At 47.7% G+C, this 9,967-nt stretch overlaps 1 non-coding gene across 1 annotated transcript; it reads right to left on the bottom strand.

Moving 5' to 3' along the window:
• Positions 1 to 2,757: 2,757 nt before the first annotated feature.
• TRNAK-UUU (transfer RNA lysine (anticodon UUU)) lies at positions 2,758 to 2,829 on the bottom strand. The gene has a single exon. It is a non-coding gene; the product is annotated as a tRNA-Lys (tRNA).
• Positions 2,830 to 9,967: the final 7,138 nt, after the last annotated feature.

Genomic DNA, 9,967 nt, shown 5'->3' with positions numbered 1-9,967 from the left:
AACGCATGCCCACTTCTCGTATAGTAGAGATCAGTTGCATACATCACCAGCCTTTGTTTCAATCAACAGCGAGTTTGGAAAAACAGCCAAAGGAGTTAGCATAAAAATATAACGTGCCACTAAATGCGTTAGAATTTTTCATTACGAACGCAAAAATAGCATAAAATACACTTAAATGAGCGAACTGAGTACGCACCTGGAAAGGGCATGATTGCATCCTGTGAAAACGACTTGTAGTCCTAATTGGTATTGACGGGTCCACTTCGCCGAGTAGTCAAAGCAAGCAAACTGTCTTCCTTCAGCACCATCAAGGAAAGAACTGCTGAACAATCTCGCCAACAATAGTATGCGAAAAATTAATTCTATGTCGAGGTTCTTCAAACACAACGTTCCCGCGAAACACGATGAAAAATTGCACATGCCATCCGCGCGACCATTGCCGCAATGGCTACCCTAGCACGGACGGCGTGTGCGAAACTGACGCTTGTTTCGTCAACTTTTTTTAATTACTACTATCTTTTCACTAGCATAAAAAATAAGTTAATAATTTTTAAATTGTAACAAATTATTTTTCTCATAGCTGTAATTGTCAAGCATAGTTTGTGCTATTATTGACAAAATACGTTACGAACGTCAACGCGATGGCAACATCGAGGATGACACCCGCACCCGGTCCGCTGATGGCTGGAGACACGACATGTCGCGGAAGTCACAGTCTTAGAAGTTTGTTTTGGGATGGTTCGGCAATTGTAAATAAATAAATTTAATGTTACCATGTCCGAAACGCCTATGTCACAACGGGTTGAGACAGAAAGAGAACAGGCTTAATAAAACAAAAAATTAAGCAGTAATGCGTGCACACGATATTTTCGCAGCATATGCGTGTCGACACATGTTTTGAGGGAAGTGGTGTTATTCGCCAGGAGAGCGCCTACGGGCGTTTTCACATGCAGTGCACACAGTGCAATCGGAATGATGTTCGCTAACGAGCCAGCTTCCATGTAATTTCGCATTACGTTCACTTCTGCGCCTAATGACTGTGCAATGTGCTGAGCCGCAGCAGCAGTAAAAAAATTTACCATTTGGTTTTAACCCACGACCAGTTCTGCCCATTTGGCCCTCAATTGGGAATTTTTGCTTCCCACTTGACCCACAAATGGAACCACTTACTACCCAGTTGGTCCTCAGTTCCTACTGCTTGGTTCTCAACTGGGAATTGATGTTTCCCAGTTGTTGGCACACTTGACCAATTGCCTCCCACTTGGTCCTCAACTGTGACCAGTTGGGCTCCATCTGGGTTTCCAAGTGGAACCAGTTGGCTTCCAACTGGTACCAGTTGGCCTCCAACTGGTTTCCAACTGGTACCAGTTGGTATCCAACTGGGACCAGTTACTCCCAGTTGAAAGCAGTTACTCCCAATTGAATTTCCAGTTGAAGATTTTCACCTGGGGCGCCATACCGCCATTCGCAAGCCAGACCGAGGGGCAAGCTCAGCCGTCATTTACGATATACACTTCAGTGAACTCGGTTAAGCATCCATCTTTCCTTTCTCCTTCGCGCATCGAAAAGCAGCAGTGTCAAGCGTGAAGTCGCCGCTCACGATACCCGTTCCAAGAGAGGCTGCAGACAACCCGCCGTGCCCAATTCTGCGACGCAATCCGAGACGGCCCCGCTGGCGCTGCTAGGCCTAGCGCCTACGTCGCTGACAGACGCATCGTACGCACTCACGACTCCCTCGCCGTCTTCTGATCCTTTGCGCCGCCTGCTGTCGATTGCATCCCGACCGAAACTAAAATTTGCTCCTTCGTTCCGGAAGTAAGCGAAACAGATAAAGGTACACAGTTCCACTGGCGCGTTCTTTTGAACAGCAGCAGCAATTCTACCTCGCTCCGTCTCAGTTGCCGTACGGTGTTTATATCTACACCGTTCGGAAGGTTCGGAATGGCGACAACCACTCCGTTAGAGACGGCTGATGAACGATTGCGGAACTCGTTAGCACATCGTCAGTTCTAGCTGGTGTTGCTTCGATGTTTATGATATCATGTGCTCCGTTTTACCGGCGTTCTCGTCTGGCGATGCGGAGTTTTAAAGCGGACGAACACCGATAAACCTCCCATCTCGTGTCATTCGTGTTTAGTTTGTACCGGCAATCATTCACAGAAAAAAGTAAATGAATTATGCTGAACGTTACCGTTTGAAAACATAATTGATTAATTGCAAATTTAGCCATGGAGATGGAGGTTTTCGCTTTCGACCAGTGTTAACCTGAACTAACCCACCAGCAAATTTTTTTAGGAAAGGAAATGGCGCAGTAGCTATCTCACAATTCTCGGTGGACGCCCGAAACACGCTGTAAGGGAAGGGATAAAACAGCTATTGAAAGAAGAAAGGAAGAAAAAGGTGCCGTAGTGAATGCCTTCGCAATTAGTAGTAGTAGTGGTTTATTAAAATATTTATCAAATGGTAGGATAAGGTTTTTGCTAGCCCCGGCATCAGCCATCGAAGCTCAAGCACCTGAGCTGGGGCATAATAATAATAATAATAATTGGTGTTTGGTGGAAAGGAAATGGCGCAGTATCTGTCTCATATATCGTTGGACACCTGAACCGCTCCGTAAGCGAAGGGATAAAGGAGGGAGTGAAAGAGGAGAGGAACAAAGAGGTCCGTAGTGGAGGGCTCGGGAATAATTTCGACCACCTGGGGATCTTTCGCACAGCACACGGGCGCCTTAGCGTTTTTCCTCCAAAAAAACGCAGCCGCCGCGGTCGGGTTCGAACCCGGTTACTCCGGATCAAAAGTCCAGCGCCCTAACCACTGAGCCACCGCGGCGGGTTGAGCTGGGGCAGCGGAATTAAAGGATAGCAGGCAGAATGAGAAATGAAATGAAAGTGGCGAAGGGGAACAGGAAGAAAGGATCTGGGTAGAGGTAATATAGACAGTCTATTTACACAGTAAGAATGGTGTACAGGTTGCGCGTGTGATTAGTAATTGAAACTAAAATTGAAAATTGGATTTCGAGGAAAGGAAATGGCGCAGTAACTGACTCACATCTCGGTGGACGCCTGAACTGCGCAGTAAGGAAAGAAAGAAAGGAGGGACAAGAGAAGGAAGAAAGAAGTGCCGTAGTGGAGGGCTCCGTAATAATTTCGACCACATGGGGATCTTTAACGTGCACAGACTGCAGTCGCGGAAGTTGCAGTTACGACAGGCTAGTCAGATTTTCAGGCTAGTTTTTGCGTGCAAGGTGCTCGTAGTGACTGAAAACCTCCTTGTGCTGAAATCTGTGCACTTGGTGACTTCAAGTGAGTGTTACACATGCCATCCTGCTTTGCGCCCGTCTGCACAAGAGGCAACAGAAATGACGCCACTGATAATAATTTTTTCACACCACCTCACGATGACAGCCACATAATAAATGGGAGCAGATACTAGGGACAACTTCTGCGAGGGAGAAGAAAGAGAAGAGTCCTGGCACTGAAGGAAGAACTCAGAATTTAAAGACAAGGAACCCCAAGAGCACTGGTCGATCTCCTGCCTTTGCAGCGCCTCGGGTTCGTGTCATCAGCATGTGGCATGACAGGGCACAGCTCGATGCTTGTACACTAAAACAGTGTTGTCGTTACATCCGATGGTGTGAATTGCTATAACCGACGAAAATCATAGTGAGAAACTAAAGTGCTTGGACGGCATGACACACACAACACGTAAGACGAGAAGCGCTCCTTGTTTATTATCATGTTATTTTCAAAGTTATTGTGTGTACTGTTGTGCCGTGCAGCTATGGGCGCGGCGCTGCTTGTCGTTGCGGAGGTGTAGCAGACGACGCGCGAGGTGTGTAGAAAAGCACGACTGCAGCGCCGTTACTTCTAGCTGTGTCCACATAAGCACGCCAACAAGCGTCGGGTGTCGGAAGCTGCGAAATCGAAATTGTGTGCATTGAATCTTGAACGCATTCTTTTGCTTTGTCTAATATTCTTCCTCTTTTAAATCTTTTTTCAACCTCACATGAAAACAAGGATTTTGTGCTAGCACAAAAATTCACAGAGCTCATCGCAATGGCAAACCAGGAGCTGCAAGCATCCCCTTTTTCCCCTGTTTTCGCCTCTTCCTTAGTGGAACTCCTATAAAATCCTTTGTATACTTTCGAGCTGCTTCTCTTGCTCATTTCCATCTTAATTTTTTTAACTTTCATTGAATGACGTTCTGGCTTTTAAAAAAAGGCCTTCTTCTATCATGGCCTGGCAAAAGCCCGCGGACGTCACCGACGACCAGGTTCCGCCAAGGTAGACGTGAAATGAATGCCCTCACTGTATTTATTCGCGAGCTACCCCCGAAATATTGCCTGCATGTTCTCTTGTGCACGCGCAAAACAAACTGGAAGTACAAGAAAAATGTCTCGAGGTCTCTCTACTTCTCGAGCCAATACACCGCCGTGGGTATGTGCCATTATGCCCTAAGATATCATCATTATCAGCTCTTGTCGGCTGCTCGAGCTCTCTGCGCTCGAGCGGCACGAGACATCGAACGCACGCCATCTTTTCTTTAGAGCCGTTCCTTCATGAGGCACCGCGAAGCTTGGTGCGTCCACACCGTCTCTCGCGACCAGTCCGCTGTTGAGCTCTATCAAAGCGGTTCTGGACTCCAGCTTGCGATGCAGAACGACCTTGGCCAAGGAGCTGACCGCTGCTGTGAGATCAAGAGCTGCCGGAACATCGCAACCTGTGCCGCACTTCCATCTGGGCAGCCACCGGACGCCGAGCTCGCCAAGCGCTTCGCCGCCTCGGGGACACGCAGCACCAACGGAAGACAAGACGCTGGTGGCGACCACCACCACCTCCCTGACAAAGGCGAAGAGATGCTTAAGCTCCGAGAAGCGCCTGCGCAGAAATGCACGCAGCCGGTCACAGCCGTCAGCCTTCCCCCACTACCTGCACGGTGAGTTGGCTTCTATGCCTTTTCTCTCCCGAATGGCTTTGATGCACTTGCAGGATATACTCCTAGGCTGCTTCTCCGAACCCTGTATTCAATACCTTCGGTCAGGGCGCGTGTTAAGGTTCAGGCGGGCGACATGCAGGTCCCACCAGCTCTATTTCAGAAAAGTATTTATTTGCCCGAATCTCGATGTTCACATTCACCTGTCGGTGCCATGTTGCCTCTCTGATTGGCTCTCAGATGTGTCAGTCAGTGTCACCGTGTGCGTCACTCGCCGCCAGTTACAGACGCTCTTTTCGCGTCGACGTGAAATTGACCTGGCGTCGAAAATAGATATTTAGCAGCGCTATTCTTGGTGCCCAGCTGGTAATTATGTATGATTATGATGAGCAAAATTTTGGAGGACGCTTAATCTTCGTCTTTAATAGTGAGAGGCGACAGCGTATTGCAGCGCTGTCTAGGAGTCCAGAGAACGCCAACGCCTGTTCGGCGCGACGCGTGGCCCGTTGGACAATTTAAGGAAAGGACGCGTGTCTCACATATCTCGGTGGACACCCGTAAAGGGCCGTAAGGGAAGGAAATTGAAATGAAAATTGGTTTTAAGGAAAGGAAATGACGCCTGCCTCACAATTCTCGCACTGTAAGCGAAGGAAAAACCCTTCTCTTACGGCGTGGTTCATGTCTCCAATAAGATGCGCCATTTTTCGCTCACGGCCAAAGACGCCGACGACACCGGCTTTTCTGCGACACACGAGCTCCTTAACGCTGTTGCGTTAAAAGAAGCTACAGGCCGTACGGATGAAAACACATGTGCTCGACTTGCCAATTTGGAGAAAGCAGTTGCATACAATTATTGGCCGCTTCCTGAAATCTGACTGCAATAATATCACGAGAAAAAAGTGATTTGCACGTATTATGGAGTGATGTCAAACTGACCTTTCGCCATATATACACTGTGCCACCATTGGCAAAAATGGAAATGAAATTTGGTTTTTATGGAAAGGAAATGGCGCGGCATCTGTCTCACATATCGCGGAAACCTGAACTGCGCTGTAACGGAAGGGATAAAGGAGGGAATGAAAGATGGTTTAGGTTTAAGGGGGTTTAAAGTCCCAAAACGACTCAGGCTATGAGATGAATGAAAAACTTTATTGAATTCTTTTGGTCAGTTCCGGAGAGTCTCCTTGCAGCTGCGTCTTGGCGCTTGCCGCAGCCGCCGCCGCCGTCGGGGGCTCCTTAGCAAGGGTGGTCCCTCATTCCAGGGCTCCACTGGTCATGGCCACCTCGCACGCGTGCTGCACGAGATACACCGTAGTGAAGGGCTGCCGAAATTTCGACCACTTCGGTCGTTCTTTAGAGGCTCCGAAATGCATTTTCAGTGCATTGTTTTGCCTGTTGGTTGCATAGAATGACTCATAGTGATGTTATTGGCATCGGTCGTACCGCGTATACTGGTTTTTATTATTTTAATTAGCTCGCAAAAGCAAACTCTTGGCCCTGACTGTGTCACCATACAGTGGCGGTTTTTAGCAGCGTATATGACATCACTTATGACATCACTTTTGACAAAAGTAAATATACAGCAATTTGTGTTAATAACTAAAGATACGTGTTGTCAAGCTTGTATTTTATATTACATTCACAAAAGAAACTTGTTTGCCTTAGATAAAAGCGCTGTAAACCAATTGAGTAAAACAAAAATACACCACCAGACTCAGGCTACTTCTTGCATCGAAGGACTTTGCGCCTCTCTGTAAACATCCTACGACCTAGCCCTCAACGTTGATGGCTACTCTCTATGTATCTGAGAGTGGCTTTGCGGAACCGATCCGATCGAGCCATTGCACTCTATAAGCGTTCGTTTCGGTCACAAGGAAGGATGCGTTCGTTTCACATTTAGCGGACAGTGCGCATCGTCAGCTTGTGGAGGATCACCAGACGGCGGCGCCAGATGGCGCCACGCTGCCGTCAACAGCGCGCGATCCTTGTTCGCCGTGACCAACCAGCGCGCTAGGAGCGACGGGCGATTGTAGGCGGTAAGCAGTAGCTGTGCGTGCAATGCTAAATGTGCCTGATATCTTGCGCAGGCCGTCACACCGTCGCAGTATCTCGCGCTCGAGTTCGGATCCATAAGTAAGGAGCGTCACTGGTCAGTTTTCCCTTCTGCGCCGTCGACGTGACGATGAAGCATCGCTGGGTCAGCTGGGCGTTCACATGATTGTTGTAACCATGCAAACGGCGCTGCCAGCTTTGGCATGAACGAGTTACGAAGAACAGACAACCATGGAGTGTAAACTTCCGCCACGCGCTCATATAGGCTGTTTTTTTATTGGTCGCATTAAGTGTCGTCCGCGGGAGAGTGAAATGGGAATGGGAAGCTGCGGGAAAATCGAGCTGAGGGCACCATTTTGTTTGCTTGCATTTTGAAATTTCTTCATTGAATGACTTCCGTTCGTATGCATCGATTCTCGTAATTCTTTTTTAGTCAGCATCTGTGGGACATAAAGAATTCATTTTAAGTGCAACCATTATCCGTTCAAGCCGTGTTTCGCAGCCCCTTTAACGTGCACTTCCATCGCACAATACACAGGCCTCTAGAATTACGCCTCCATCAAAATTCGACCGCCGCGGCCTGGATCGAACCCACGTCTTACGGGCCAGCAGCCGAGCGCCATAACCACTCAGCCACCGCGGCGGCGGAGTGAAAGAAGAAAGGAAGAAAGAGGTGCCGTAGTGGAGGGCTCCAGAATTATTTCGACACCTGGGGATCTTTTATGTGCACTGACATCGCACAGCAAACGGGCGCCTTAGCGTTTCCCCTCGATTGAAACGCAGCAGCCGCGGTCGGGTTCGAACCCAGTAACTCCGGATCGGTAGCCGAGCACTCTAACCACTGAGCTTCCACGGCGGGGTGTTTAATATTAACTATTTTAATATAGTTGGTTTTTGGGGAAAGGAAATGGCGCAGTATCTGTCTCATATCTTTGGACCCCTGAACCGCACCGTAAGGGAAGGGATAAAGGAGGTAGCGATGTTTTTATTTTTTTATTGGTTTTTGGGGAAAGGAAATGGAGCAGTATCTGTATCATATAACGTTGGAGACCTGAATCGCGCCGTAAGGGAAGGGATAAAGGAGGGAGTGAAAGAAGAAAGGAAGAGAGGTTCCGTAGTGGAGCGCTCTGCAATAATTTCGACCACCTGGGGATCTTTACCGTGCACTGATATCGCACAGCACACGGGCTCCTTAGCGTTTCGCCTCCATCGAAACGCAGCCGCCGCGGCTGGGTTCGAACCCGGGAACTGCGAATTAGCCGCCATAATTTAGCCGTGCCGCAAACTACCCGAATCATGCGAATGAGTTATTGTAACGCTGATTTATACGGCATTAGGCCGCCGCAGTTTAACAGGTATTTAAGTGATGCCAAAACTAAGCTTATAAAAGTCTTGTTTTCATTGCACAATGCACTGAATTGGCTTCATAAGGGCACACCTGAAATGAACAGCGTTTGAGACATGGAGGAAAAAAAAAACTGAGGAGGGCTCATCCGGCGAGACCTTTGAATCCTAGTCGTAAAAAGTAAAAATGCATTAAAAAGAAGGGACTCGGTCACCCCCCGCCCCCCTGTGACCACGCCACGTGATAGCGTGCGGTGATATCTAGCGCCGCTGGGCGCGCATGCGCTGAGTAGGGCGGCAGACTGATTGTAGATGAACTTCCTCGCTGTAGACGGCTGCGCCACGGGCCGCGCAGACGCGCGCACTAAGACATACCTACACCAAAATATAAAGTACTGACTGGGAGAGCGAAAAAACGGGGGAGGGAACGGCTTCACCAGCGCTTGGCTTGCGAAGGCCGGCCGCTTGGTGTCGCGCTCCCTCATAAGCTTTTTTTCCTCCATGCTGCATGTAGTTACACAGCAAAGAACTATTTTTCTTAAGAGAAAAGTCAGGCAATTGTTTCATGGTTACTAAATTCCTGATGAAATTGCAAGTCTTGGGCAGAGATTTCATAGGCTAACCATTCCCAGCTTTTCTAGTCAGAGTGGGTACTCCTGACGGAAAGCTACAAATTCTACATTAATTCCGCTGGAGTTAACGGGAATTATAATTTTTCCAGTCGGACATATCTGGGTAAATAACTAAGCTACAAAACACATTTTGCAGCTGGAATTAATTGGTTTCAAGCTGGCAGGATATGATTTCTACCTCAGTAATCAAATTTGAAATGGGATCCTTTTTTTTTTACCTGAGCTGTCAACCTTGCATGCATGTGACACAAGGTTACTCTCTGCCTGTGCCCCCAGTGGCACTTCGTTAGATCCAACTTTCACTGACTCAGGCATTTGCACTTTGCTTCCTAGAAGTTGGTGATGCTGTTTGGTGATTTTAGGAAAAATTGCAGACAACCTCCTTACCCTCTACACTCTTAGTATGACTGGGCCATCGATGATGAATATGTTGCTATTTTACTGTTAAACAAAAGTGGCTGTTGGCTTCACCATTTTGACGTTTATAGAATGCAGCTCTGTCGAAAAAGTAATGGCTCTGTGTGCAAGCCATACTAGTCACTATGTGATGTTGCACTTGATAATGAACTGCAATTAGGCTGCATAATGTATTCCCGCATGCATGAAAGACAGTGATAAAATAAATAACTTCAGTTGTCTTTCCTCCCACAAAGTGTACACTGTGGGCGAAAAACATACCTCACTACTCTTAGGCGTAGCAGCTTGTCTTGTTACCAAAAAAACACTCCGTTACTGTGATGTGCACATGCTTTCCATACCGTTTTTCTACAGTTGCACATCTGGCGAAGTCGCTTCTTAGCACTTCTGCTGGTGCCACATGCCACACAGCACTGGTGATATTATCTGGTAGTATAACAAAAAAACTTTTTTTTGTGTTGAGTGTACAAACAAGAAAGCCTGGGTTCTGTGGTTGCAGGTGCTTATGGAATTCGTGAAGGGCGGTATGCTCTATATTTAGTCAGACAGCTGTGTACAGTAAGGCCGGAAGGAATCGTGAATGTGCATAT

The sequence above is a fragment of the Amblyomma americanum genome, chromosome 1, assembly GCF_052857255.1.
Source record: "Amblyomma americanum isolate KBUSLIRL-KWMA chromosome 1, ASM5285725v1, whole genome shotgun sequence".
In the NCBI taxonomy this organism is placed as follows: domain Eukaryota; kingdom Metazoa; phylum Arthropoda; class Arachnida; order Ixodida; family Ixodidae; genus Amblyomma; species Amblyomma americanum.
Note: the sequence above shows the minus strand (reverse complement) of the source record. Positions and strands in the feature narration are given on the sequence as shown.